Source organism: Dasypus novemcinctus, chromosome 20 (genome assembly GCF_030445035.2).
Source record: "Dasypus novemcinctus isolate mDasNov1 chromosome 20, mDasNov1.1.hap2, whole genome shotgun sequence".
NCBI lineage: Eukaryota > Metazoa > Chordata > Mammalia > Cingulata > Dasypodidae > Dasypus > Dasypus novemcinctus.
This window is the reverse complement of record NC_080692.1, coordinates 16,519,293-16,533,841: the sequence shown is the minus strand read 5'-3', so window position 1 is coordinate 16,533,841 and position 14,549 is coordinate 16,519,293. Positions and strand designations below refer to the sequence as shown.

The 14,549-nt window shown below is 38.2% G+C and overlaps 1 protein-coding gene and 1 pseudogene across 1 annotated transcript in view; one reads left to right on the top strand and one right to left on the bottom strand.

Moving 5' to 3' along the window:
• Positions 1-14,549, bottom strand: part of LOC101426998 (aldo-keto reductase family 1 member C1) — an 87,264-nt gene that overhangs the window by 25,342 nt on the left and 47,373 nt on the right. Inside the window, exon 2 of the mRNA XM_071210090.1 lies at positions 4,312-4,479. The gene's annotated coding sequence lies outside the window, so the exon portion shown is untranslated. The remainder of the gene's footprint in view (positions 1-4,311; positions 4,480-14,549) is intronic.
• LOC101438291 (aldo-keto reductase family 1 member C23-like protein) overlaps positions 7,600-14,549 on the top strand; it is a 42,660-nt pseudogene continuing 35,710 nt past the window's right edge.

Here is a 14,549-nt window from a genome sequence, read left to right as displayed (position 1 = left end):
TGATATGAAACAAGAAAAGCAAGCTGTCTCAGAGAGCTAAAACCTGGAAGAGAGGCTTAAAAGAATTTGGGGGGGAGAGGAATGCTGCGAGCTGACACCTACGTGGGTGAAGTCTATGTAAGTATTTGTACAGGGAAGGGATAAGTTGGGGGCATAGGGATACCTTTGGGTGGGACTTTGTGGGCTTGAGGGGTCTAGGGTTGGGAGGGTGGGTCAGGTGGACCAAGGAATTGGGGGAAGGGCAGGGGAGAACAGTTTAATATGGGAGAATGTCAGGATATGATTTAAAATATATTGTTGAGAAAACTCTTTAGAAAATATAATAAGGAAGGATTACATGTTTAAGGTGCTTAAGGGGGGGTTATCTGGTACATGGGCAAGCTTCTAAGGAGTGTGTGAGTGCTCATTTTGTCATAGTGTGTTATACATCATTGGGTGGAGACACATACAATGAATGTGAAGGTGTACCCACAACCTAGAGAGACCTAATGCTCCCAAATAGAGTGAATTGTGTCTCTCAAGAGAATCAGTGGCTCCCAATTATAAGACAGTCTAGTATGTCAAGCCGTCAGCATTGTTGCAGTATCTATAAATCTGGTCCCTCAAGTACTGAAGATTGACTGTCACTGTGGGCCCTGAGAGGAGGGGGAGAGAGTTATAGAATAGATGGGAGCAGGACAACTGGAGGGCAATGGAAGTGTTCCACAAAATCATGCAATGATGGATATAGGACATGTTAACTTACACCAAAAGTGTATAAAAGTCTATAAGCTAAAATGTGAACCATAATGAAAAACATAGAGAAACTAAAAATTTAGAAATTTGTACAGTTTAAATTATAAACCATAATGTAAACCAAAACGGAACCATGTTTGATACCTATGTTTCAAGACTGTACATCAGCTACAGCAAATATAACATGAACATGTGAAAAGACAATTGCTGGGGAAAGGGGAAAAGGGTTTGACGTTGGATATACAGGAGTCTCCTATATTGCGTATGTTAATTACTGTGATCTAAAATTTTTTAAAACAAATTAAAAATTTGAAGAAAAAAAGGAAGGATGCTGACTCTGAGGAAGAAATGAAAGAAAATACCTTGCCACTGTACATACAGGGCTACACCTATTACAGTAATGAAAGGCAAAACATTAGAAATAAAGCTTATAATATTTTTCATTTTGTTAATACACCAATTTATTTTTTCCTTATTTTAGTATTTCTAAATTATTTTGTATTCTATTTCTAAACTTTAAACCCATCACTATATTTCAATTTTCTATTAAATGAATTTAGCAACACATTAGGCTTCATTGTTGAATAAATTTTGGACCACAGAGTTTCAGCTATGGGATGGGAAGAACACCAGTGTGGAATATTATTGAGGAGAGATGCATGGGTGGAGGAGAGTTCCCATGTATATAGGGGACATAAAAATGTACTGATATACATTGGGAAATTTTATTGTAGATACAGTTAGAAATGTCAACTGAGGGAGTGCTGGGTTCCTACCCAGGGAGCTCTGTCACATTCCCCAACAGCAATAATCCCCCAAGTACAATGGCAAAGACCAACAAGGAAGAATGGTCCAATAATGAGCACTTGATATTGATGACTATGCTTATGAGCCTGTGTGCATAAAATAACTAGGCCTAGAGCGGTAGGGTGCCTAAGACTTACTCAAATGTGGCCATCTCTAAGCAAAATTCAGCATGGAAATGCATTACCTTCCCCCTAGCATGGGGCATGACTCATGCGGATGAGCCTCTCTGGTGCCGAGGGATTACTACCAATCACTAACTTGTGATGCAACTAGAAAGAGACCTTGAATTAAAGGGTCAACTCAGACCAGCAGAATATCTCAGCCTACATGTTGGATCAAGTGTTAAAATTTGCTTTTTGACCATGAATAAAAGGGGGAAATGGCAAAGACAAATGAGTTTATATGGCTAAGAGTCTTCCAAAAAGAGTTGGGAGGTCATTAGAGGACCCAAGTGAGAGCCAAAGTAGATAGAACCCTAGTTGCTGGTTCTCCTGAAGGCTACGGAGATCCACAGAGTATTGGGCATGGCAGATGGATTTGGAATTCTGTGCCATGTCAGAGGGCCCTGCTTTGGAATTTGTGCTCCTGAGTGTGATGGAGCTGGACTCAGATGTGACCTTTCTAAACATGCCTCTTCTGTCCCTTTTACTGAACCTGTGATTGGCACTAGGGATGGTACACACTCAGGGGACTTGAATCTCTGGACTGCCCATGTGCCAGCTGAGCCCTGAGCCTCAACAGAGTTGCAGCTCCTACTCTCTGGTTTGTTGGACTTACACAGGTCAGCTAACACGGAGGTGAAGATGGTCAACCACCATACCAGGGAATCAAGAGTGCCTACAAATGCAAGCAGAGGAATTGCATCCATCGTCCACATGAAATGTAAGCCCCCCTCTTGATCTAGAGGTGGAGAGGACATCACCATCTGAGGGTCCACAGAATGGAGGAATAGAATATGCATTAGAGTGGGCTTACTGATATTCTACTATAAGACTATTGTGACTACTAATGGAAGAAATTATAGCATTGAGTTGGAGAAAGTGGCCATGGTCATTGCTGGAAGCAGGGAGATGTGTGGGCATTTTTAGGACTTTGGGTTGTTCTGAGTGATATTGCAGGGTCAGATGCTGGGCTTTGTATATACTGTATTAACCCACTGAATGTACTGTGGAAGAGTGTGAACTACAGGGTAAAGTATTATCAGTGTGGTGCAGCAGTGCTCCAAAATGTTCACTGAGTGCAATGAGTGTGCCACAATTATGTGGGAGGTTGTTGGTTTTAGTCGAGTGTGGTGGGGGGTGGGGATATACAGGAACCTCTTATGTTTTTTAATGTAAGATTTTTTTGTGATGTTGTGATGTTCAAAAAAATACAATTTATAAAAATGATGGGGTGATGAAGTGGGGAGTGGTTTATATGGGAACATCTTATTTTTGTATATTTCTTTATATTTCTTATGTAGTGTTCTTTGTGATCTATTACCTTTAATTTTAAAAAGTGAAAGAAAAACAAAAAATAAAAATTTTTAAAATTTTTAAAAAAAGGATGTATATAGTACTGAAAAATAGACATGCTGGGAGAGTTCCATTAAGGTTTTATACAAAAGTATTTCCCACATTCATTTTGCAAGGGCTATAAAGCTACTCTTGGATTAGATTACTTTATTCAATAGTTACACAGTTTTCTACTGGTTGAACACTCAATGAACACATGGAAAAAATTCCTTTCATCTTGTGTTCTCTTTCAATTTGACATATTAAAATAAACTCTACTGTTTGAACTACATTGTCAGTACATCTCCTGGGCAACGGAAGGAAATGACTCAAGGTGTAAAATTCTTTCTTGAATAATAGTAATGACCATAATCTGTTTTACGTTTTAAAGAGTTTATAAAACATTTTCCCACAATTTATTTAGTTTCATTCTCATATACAAAACTCTGGGTGAATATGTAGCATTCCTTTTGTGTATATACCTGAAGTGAAAAATTGGCTTGAACATGGTAATATGTGTGGACAAAATAAAAGAAACTTCAGTTATATCTTGTTTAATACTCAAATAGCTCTCTTATATAGCTTTCTCTATGGACAAAGTGAGAACTGAGGATGTTATCTTCAGAATATTAAGAAATTTTACAAAACCACATAGATGATAAGGAAAGCTGTAATGTGATCATAGATCTGTCAAAGCTATAATCCCTGCCAAATCCCACTGCCTGGGGTGAGGCTTGGAAAAATTAGCAGATTTTATTTTGAAGTAAAGTCACAAAATGTGAATATAGCAGTGGTTAGAAACCCATCGTATATGCATGAATAAAAGTTGTATGAAAAAGCACAATTCAGTGAACAGTTACTCATAGGATAGTATCATGTCTTTTCCACATAAAATCACACTTCACAAATGCACACATAGGGAAGTGGATGTGGCTCAGCTGGTATAGCATCTGCCTACCATATAGGGGGTCCAGAGTTCGAAACCAGGGCCTGCTGACCTGTGTGGTGAGCTGGCCCACATGCATGCTGCCACAGTCAAGGAGTGCCGTGCCATGCAGGGGCACCCCCCAACTAGGGGAGTCTACACGCAAGGACTGTGTCCCACAAGGGAAACACACAGCATGAAAAGAGCACAGCCTGCAAAGGAACACACAGCGAATGGACACAAGACAGACAATGGGAGGTGGGGGGGAGGGGAGAGAAATGAAATAAAAAATGAATCTTTAAAAAATAACAAAAACAAATGCACACACACAAAGACAAAATAGACACACACCTTCGAGGTGTAGAATATATCTTCTCTCTTCACAGTGCCATCTGCAATCTTTCTTCGGATGGCTCGTCCAACCTCCTCTTCATTTTGATAAAAATAGGCAGAATCAATATGGTGAAACCCAACATCAATAGCTAATTTGGTGGCTTCCTCTACTTTACTCCTAGGAACCTAGAGAAGCAACAAAGACAGAAGTTGGAGATCCATTTGATTACCTGGAAGTCATTCCGAAGTAGTGGCTTTCACTGGACTCAATCACTCCCCTGGATTTGTGTTGTTTTTCCATGTAGGTTGATCAACTTGTCCGAGTTTTCCTAGGATTTTCAGGATTAGTATTGAATATTGGTCATGTTATGGACTATGAGTCCTAGGAAATTGGAATTGTTGTTCATTAGCATTGAAGCTCCCCAAGACCAACCTCAGGGTCTGCGATTTGCTGTATTCACAGGACTGAACATTAGTGTATTCACAAGTATGATTTATCACATTGAAAGTGTACACAGCAAAATCAGCAAAGGGAAGTGGTTCATACGGCAAAGTCAGGAGGAACCAATCACAAAGTTCAAGAGTCCTCTTCCAGTGGACACAGAGAACATGCTTAATTCCTCCAGCATAAAATTTTCTGTTTTTTTTTCCTTTTAATATGGGTTTTTTTTATTGTCTTTTTTTTTTCTAAAGATAAATAGTTTACACAAAACGTTATGTTAAAAACATAAAAGGTTCCCACATACAGCACTCTCCACCCCACACACTCACCATACCCCAACCAATCCCCTCACATCAACATCCCTTTCTTCAGTGGTGCCTTTCAATGCATTTGGTAAACACACCCTGGAGACCTGCCACAGCACATGAGCCTAGTTTACATTGTAGTTCACACTCTACCCCGAACCATCCCGTGGGTTATGGCAGGATAATTAATGCCCTGCATCTGTTCCTGCAATATCATTCAGGGCAACTCCAAGTACCAAAAATGCCCCATATCACACTTCTTCCTCACTCTCCTGCCCTCAGCAAGTCCCATGGCCACTGTCTCCATATCAATTATACCATTTCTTCCATTGCTAGAGTTTCAATAGTTCTATAGTAGAATACCAGCAAGTCCACTCCAATCCATATTATGTTCCTCCATCTTGTGGACCCTGGGATGCCTATGCCCAAATCCACCTCTAAATCCATAGAGGGCTTAGATCCCAAATGACTGATGGATGCGATTCTCCTGCTTGCAGTTGTAGACACTCTCAGTTCTCTGGTGTGGTTCTCAGTTCTCACCACCCCGACAGCTGACCTGGTTACATCCAACGAATCTGAGTGTAGGTGTTACAACTCTGCTCAGCACAGGGTCCAGCTGGCCAAGCACGGTGCACAGATTCACGTCTTCTGAGCATTGCCAGTGCCAATCACAAGAGCAGCGCCAATCACAGGTTCAGTAAAAGTGACAGAAGAGGCATGGGTAGAGAGGTTACATCTGAGATCTACTCCATCACAATCGGGAGCACAAATTACAAAGTAAGGCCCGCTGGCAAGGCAATGAACTTCAGAGCTATCTGTCATGACCATGAACCCATGTGTTTCCATTGCCCTCACGAGCACCAGTATCTGGGATTGTACCTCCTTTGGCTCTCTCTCCAGCTTCAAATTTTGACAACACTTTGGAAACGTTGTCTACCAGTGAGGCTCAGTACAGACAACATCCTAACTTTTTACAGGAGGATTACTCATATATACTCACTCTGCCTAGTGCAGAAAAAACTTTCAATTCCCTGGAAAGAAAGCAGATATTCAGCATAAATTCTTTGCTTGTACACTCTATACACACTTAACCACCCTTGTCAATGAGAGGAGTGGTAGACATCTCCCAAAATCCAAATTCCTAGACCAGCCAAGGACAAGCATTTTAGCAGACAAGTCTAAGAATAGCAGTCTACTATGGTAATTTTTTCCTGCAGCTACTCCAGTTGCATGACAAAACATTTATATGTTAGGAGTAAAAACATGCCCTCTGAGGATATAGATTTACAGTGGAAACGAATCATATCATTACACAACTTGTAAGGGATTAGTGAATTAGACATGAGCCTGAAAGCCAAAGCCAGTTCAATGGGAGAAGATGCAATTCTGGGGAAATTTGAGTTAAGTGTATGTCTACCAACATTGGAGAAAAACTTTTAAGTGCATTCGGTAATGGACAAAAGAGAAATGAAGCAAATCTTGGCTTTCATTTCTTGTTGAGTATGTCTTTACTCAACACAGTTACAAGGAATTAGATAGTGAGCTCCAAATGCCACTGTTGTTCCTCCATGAGCTTTTCCTTAGGTGTCCAGCACGTGGAGGCTCACAAGGCTGAAGCCTCAGTGCTGCCCATGGTTTGTCTCTTTCTTCACACACCATTGCACAACTAAGAAAACAAGCCCTGCCCACTGTTTTTCAAAAGTCTCTAAAATTTTCTGTTCACACTACAGCTTAAAAAAATGGGACTGAAAGGTTAGGCAAATTGTATCATGTTATGCAGTTAAATAGTCAGAAAGAAAAATTTGGAATGCAAATTTTCTGACATCTATCTAGTGAAGTGTCCACTTTGCCTACTCTCAGGTGAGAAGAACAAATCTACCTGTTTCCTTTACAGCTAAAGTATGCTAATGAGGACAATGAATTGAAGACTTGCCCTTGTAAGATAGCATTTCCCTTGAAAGATGTCATATTTCCCTTTTGGCCAAGTTTTCCAGGTCCAAAGTGGGAAGGAAATGGTGCTCAGGCCAGGTTCTCTTATTTCTTGCCTGGCACTCAGTGACCTACCCTACTCCACAGCAGCACTTCCCTTCCTTCACCCACTTTCAAGTCCAGGACTCCTGACACATGGATTTTTATGGACCATGTGTACTTGGAAAGAGGAAAGATTTCTTGAATTACAAATTGTACACAAAGTTCCTACTTGCAATCAATCTCAACACAGGTGGCCGACATCAAGCCTCCTGGTTGCTGAGGTTCATTTCTTCTAAACAGCCAGGCTCAGAATAATGTGTAGGTGACCACAGTATGAGACCCTGAAGCACTGGCTGAGGATTGTCTCCCTTCTCCCTTATCAGTAGAATGGATCTAACCTGGTGAAACTGAATGGATCCCCAGAGTCACACAGGAACTGGGTTCTATGAAAACCGAGCTGGACACACACCCTTCCTAGGGCTATTGCCATTTCTACCCTTGCACCCAAATCTCTACTGTTACCTCTTCAGCTGCGTAGGTGCCAAATCCCAGTAGAGGAATGAAGTGACCATCGCTTAGTTGCACACGATGACATTTGAGATCCATCGTTTCTCTCCCTTTGGTAAGCACACTTCTTCCCTCTACTTTCACCAGAGTTATGGACAACTCTGAGTGATGCTCTGATTGCCCTGTTCAAGTGTTATGAAATAATGTGCTGGGAGGGGCCATGCCGAGGGCCATGTTCATTGTGTGAGGTAAAATTGGCATCCTGTCATTTGGATTTCCTTTTTCATTAGAGTGTACTTAAGTTTAAAATAGTAACTGATAAATCACTAATTATTTGGGAGACTTATTACTCTCTTCAGAATCTGCAACCCATTATCCTAAATTATTTGAAGAGATTTCTTGACCATTTAATAGACTGAAAATCTCCAGGTAACAATTAAGTTTTTCTTTTTTCTTCCTCATGAAGCCCATTCTTGATAATATATAATTCAAAGCACTTAAATATCTTATAAAACACATTCCTATCCATGAACAGCTACTGAGTGTTTTCCAGAAGTTTAGTCTCACAAATCTTCAGTATTAAATTAAAGAAAACTAGCTCTTAAGCATTTGCATTTATTGTATTATGGTTTTCTCCTTGCTTAACTTTATAATTAGGTTATGCAATCTGTAGGTGGTACAATAAAAACAGAGGCTGACATGCAGCTCAATGTAATATAAATGGATAACACGTTTTGGAGGTCATTTTCTTTTATGCAATCAGAGACTTTGAGCTATTTGTATGTCTGACCCAATTACATAACTTTTAGAAAAGTATGATAGAGTAACTCTCAAAAAATATAAAATATATTTTATATAACCTATGATCTTTTTCAGCAGTATTCATAAGAGAAAACTGGAAACAAATAATTACAGACCTGGGAATGTTTAGGTTAAGAATGATTCATGAATACAAAAGAATATTACAGAGCCATCCAAATTAAACACATAACATGATACCTTTGAGAAATTTGAAAACATAGGACTGAAGGCTTCTAATGTGATAACTTAAAAAGGCAGACTGTGTATTTTATATACAGGATGATACCATAACATAACATAATATATTTTAAAAGGAGGGCAAGCCCCCTAGAGTTTCCTTATGAAATGAAATAGTCTATTCCTGGCAGAATTGAACAGAATGGATTTACTTGGCACATGTCTAATGGTTTAAACTTTTATCTTTAAATGTCAATTCTCAACTGCCACAGGTTTTGTCTGCTGTCCTTAGTCTTCTTTATTACTTGACCGTCCGTAATGAAACCTGTGTTCAATCCCTCAAATTAGTTACAAAATTTAGAATATGGTATCTCCTGACTTGAACCGTGGCTGAGTTTCCTATACTAATGCCATTCCTCTTCTCCTTGCATTCAGTATTTTTCCTGACAATCTGGATTTATGTCTCTGGCTCTGGATCTTCCAGTTACCTGGATTTTGTCCAGGTCTCTCTTCACGTGGCCCAGACTTAGGATGCCAACTACCTGCTGTACACACAACACACTTAGCCAGTCAGTGCATGCTCTCAAAAACCTTCAACAGTGGCCTCTATATCTCCTCCACTTTTTATTTAACTCTTGTTTTCTATGGACAGCATCCAAATGAAATGAGGTGATCATTATTTCCAAATCAAGGAGGCTTCTTTTCTGTGAGCATTTATTTTGGCCATCTACACTATCCCCTTTCCCCCACAACTTTCTATCCTCTATCATCTACTGTTTCTCTTACCTTCCACCTCCCTTTCTTTGGCTGCCAAATTGTCTGACTTTTAATTTCTAATACCCTTGTTCTGTTTTCTGTCTTTTATCCACTCTTGATATTATTGTCTTTCTTTTCTCTTTCCCTCTCTCATGAAAATACTGGCTTTTTAATTCATACTATATTCCTCCCCATATTCAGTTGACTGTCTCATTATAGGTACTCTAGTTACTGCTATAACTCTACACAACTTACATGAGTCTAATATCCATTCTCCCAGATCTCACATTGGTCCCCTGTTAACATTTATTACCAATACTACTTTATACATTTTCTTTTCTTTCTCATTTTGCTTTCCCTGGCCCTAATATTTTCCTTCAAAGTGAACTTAGCCAGCAACAAGAAAATAGAGTAAGAAGAACAAAGTGACAAAGAGAAGACATAACACTTATGCATGAACAACACTTAATTAATTCCCAAGACTAGACAAAGAAGCTAAGGAACTGATTAAACCCATCAAGATAAAATGATGACCAGACAGCAACAAAAAACTACAAACCAAACCAATAATCAGGAAAAAATGGCTGAATCCAATGAACAAACTAAAAACCAGGAAGGGGAGCAGAACATCGGACAAGTAATTAAAGATCTCAAAACATTTATTAGAGACCAACTTAAAGAAGTAAAGAAAGAGATTAACAATATGAAGAAAACACTTGGAGAGGAAATTGCAGACATATGCAAAAAGATAACAGATATGATAGTGATGAACACCACAGTTCAAGAAATCAAAAATGCACTCTCACCAAATAGCAGCAGATTAGAAGAGACAGAGGAGAGAATTACCGACATTGAAGACAGTACATCTGAATTCAAACAGATAGTAGAACTGATCAATAAAAAGATAGAAAAAATCCAGCTAGGACTTAGGGACCTGAGTGACAATGCAAAATGCACAAACATATGTATTATAGGCATCCCAGAAGGAGAAGAGAAGGGAAAGGGAACTGAAGGGGTTTTGGAGGAAATAATGCCTGAAAACTTCCCAAACCTAATGAGGGAGATGCATGTGCATGTCCAGGAAGCACAACACACCCCAAACACCATAAATCACAACAGGCCCACCCCAAGACATATACTTGTCAATTATCCAATGCTCAACACAAAGAGAAAATTCTAAAAGCAGCAAGAGAAAAGAGAACCATCACATACAAAGAAGGCTCTGTAAGATTAAGATTAAGATAAGATTAAGTGCTGATTTCTCATCTGAAACCATGGAGGCAAGAAGGCAGTGGTACGATATAGTCAAGGAACTAAAAGAAAAAAATTTCCAACCAGGAATACTCTACCCAGCTAAACTAGCATTCAAAAATCATGGAGAGTTCAAAATATTCACAGATAAACAGAAATTAAAAGAGTATGCCAACAAGAACCCTGCCCTTCAAGAAATACTAAAGGGAGTTCTGCAGGAAAAAAGAAAAAAAACAGGAGAGTTAGAGTTGGAGGAGAGTGTAAAGCAACAAAAAAGAGAAAAAGAGAAGGAAGCAAATAAACAAAATGTGGCTAACATCAATAATTCCTTGAAAGCAATAACACTGAATGTCAATTCAGTAAACTCACCTGTCAAAAGATTCAGACTGGGAGATTGGGTAAGGAAATATGACCAATCTATATGCTGTCTACAAGAAACACATCTTAGACCCAGGGATTCATGGAAGTTGAAAGTAAATGGCTGGGAAACAATCTTACAAGCAAACAATAACCAAAAAAAGGCAGGAGTAGCTATATTAATATCAGACAAAATAGACTTTAAATGTGAAACAATTATGAGAGACAAAGAAGGATACTACATATTAGTGAAAGGGATAATCTTTCAAGAAGAAGGAACTATCATAAATATTTATGCTCCTAACAAGGGTGCCTCCAAATACATGAGGCAAATACTGGAAAATCTAAGTGAAAGAATAGATACCTCTACAATTATAGTGGGAGACATTAATATACCACTATCAACTTTGGACAGAACATCTCAAAAGAGAATCAATAAAGAAACAAAAACTTTGAACTGTATATTAGAGGAGCTGGATCTAATAGACATATACAGATCATTACACCCAAATACAGCAGGATATACATTTCTCTCAAGTGACACATGGATCATTCTCCAAGATAGACCATATGCTAGGAAACAAAGAAAGGCTCAATGAATTCAGAAAGATCAAAATCATACAAAATAATATCTCTGACCACAGTGGAGTGAAGCTGGAAATCTGCAAGGGCCAGAGGCCCAGATTTCACACCAAGATATGGAAATTAAACAGCACCCTCTTAGAAAACCAGTGGGTCAAAGAGGAAATCTCAAAAGAAATTAATAACTACCTTGAAACTAATGAAAATGATAACACAAGATATCAAAATTGATGGGATGCAGCAAAAGCTGTTGTGAAGGAAATTTATAGCCATAAATTCGTACAACAAAAAAGAAGAAAGAGCAAAAATTGAAGAACTAACTGAACATTTGGAGTAATTAGTAAAAAATCAACAAAGTAACCCCACAGGAAGAAGAAAGAAAGAAATAAAAAAAGATAAGAGCAGAACTAAATGAAATAGAAAATAAGAAAGCACTTGAAAAGATAAACAAAACCAAGAGCTGGTTCTTTGAGAAGATCAATAAAATTGACAAACCCTCAGTGAGACTAACAAAGAAACAAAGAGAGAAGATGCAAATACACAAAATAAGAAATGAGAAAGGAGATATCAGCACTGACCCCACAGAAATAAAGACTATCATCAGAGGATACTTTGAAAAACTATTTTCCAACAAAAATGACAATTTGGAGGAAATGGACAAATTCCTAGAAACACATAAGCAGCCTCTATTGACGAAAGAAGAAATTGATGATCTCAACAAACCAATCACAAGTAAAGAGATAGAATCAGTCATTAAAAACCTTCCAACTAAGAAGAGCCCAGAGCCAGATGGTTTCACAGGTGAATTCTACAAAACATTCCGGAAAGAAGTAACACCAATCCTGCTGAAACTCTTCCAAAAAATTGAAACAGAAGGAACATTACTGAACTCATTCTATGATGCCAACATTACCCTAGTACCAAAGCCAAACAAAGACACCACAAGAAAGGAAAATTACAGACCAATTTCTCTAATGAACCTGGATGCAAAAATCCTCAACAAAATACTTGCTAACCATATTCAACAACACATTAAATGGATTATATGCCATGACCAAGTGGGATTCATTCCGGGTATGCAAGGATGGTTCAACATAAGAAAATCAATCAATGTAATACACCATATAAACAGATTGAAGGAAAAAAATCACATGATTATATTTATAGATGCAAAAAAATCTTTGACAAAATGCAGCACACTTTCTTGATAAAAACACTGCAAAAGACTGGAATACAGGGAAAATTTCTGAACATGATAAAGAATATATATGAAAGACCCACATCCAACATCATTTACAATGGTGAAATCCTAAAATCTTTCCCTCTAAGATTAGGAACAAGACAAAGATGCCCATTATCACCTCTTCTACCTAACATTGTCTTAGAAGTACTTGCTCGAGCATTGAGGCAAGAACCAGATATAAAAGGCATTCAGATTGGAAAGGAAGAAGTCAAAATTTCATTATTTGCAGATAACCTGATCCTATACATAGAAAACCCTGAGAGGTCTACAACAAAGCTTCTAGAACTCATAAATGAGTTTAGTAAAGTCGCAGGTTAGAAGATCAGTGTGCAAAAATCAGTAGCACTTCTATACACCAATAATGAGCAAGCTCAGGAGGAAATCAAGAAATGAATAGCATTTATAATAGTCAATAAAAAATCAAATACCTAGGAATAAATTTAACTAAAGATGTAAAAAGCTTATACACAGAGAACTACACAAGTCCGTTCAAGGAAATCAAAGAAGAACTAAGTAAATGGAAGAATATTCCCTGTTCATAGATAGGAAGAGTAAATATTATTAAGATGTCTATCCTACTAAAACTGATCTATGCATTCAATACAATCTCAGTAAAAATCAACAGAGCATTCTTTAAGGAACTAGAAAAAGTAGCTATGAAATTTATTTGGAAAGGAAAGAGGCCCCGAATAAACAAAGACATATTGAAAAAGAAAAAGGAAATTGGAGGATTCACACTACACTCCCTGACTTCAAAACATACTACAAAGCTACAGTAGTGAAAAGAGCATGGTATTGTCACAAGGAGAGACACACAGACCAATGGAACTGAATTGAGAGTTCTGATATAGATCCTCGTATATATAGTCATATAATATTTGATAAAGTCACCAAACCCTCTGAACTGGGAGAGAATGGCCTATTCCACAAATGGTGCATGGAGAACTGGGCATCCATATGTAAAAGAATGAAAGAGGATTACCATCTCACACCTTATAGAAAAATCAACTCAAGATGGATCAAAGACCTAAATATAAGAGCCAAGACCATAAAGACTTTGGAAAGCAGTGTAGGGAAGCATATACAAGACCTTGTAATAGGAAATGGCTTCATGAACTTCACACCAAAAGAACAAAAAGATAAATGGGACTCCCTCAAAATTAAAGCCTTCTGCACCTCAAAGGAGTTTGTCAAGAAAGTGAAAAGAGAGCCTACATAATGGAAGAAAATATTTGGTAACCATATATCTGATAGGAGACTTATAACCTGCATATATAAAGAACTCCTATGTCTTGAAAATAAAAAGACAAACAACCCATTTAAAAAATGGGAAAAAGATTTAAACAAACACTTCTCCAAAGTGGAAATACAAATGGCTAAAAAGCACATGAAAAAATGCTCCAAATCTCTAGCTATCAGGGAAATGCAAATCAAAACTACCATGAGATACCATCTTACTCCCATAAGATTGGCAGCTATGAAAAAAATAGAAGATGACAAATGCTGGAGAGGATGTGGAGGAATGGGAACACTCATCTACTGCTGGTGGGAATGCAGAAGGATACAGCCATTCTGGAAGACAGTTTGGCGGTTTCTCAAAAAACTAGCCATAGATTTGCCATATGACCCAGCAATTCCACTGCTGGGTATATACCCAGCAGAACTGAAAACAAGGACACAAACTGATATACGCACACCAATGTTCATAGCAGCATTGTTCACTATTGCCAAAAGTTGGAATCAACCCAAATGCCCACCAACAAATGAATGGATAAATAAAATGTGGTATATACATACAATGGAATACTACTCTGCTTTAAGAACGAATACACTACAAACACACATGGTAACATGGGTGAATCTT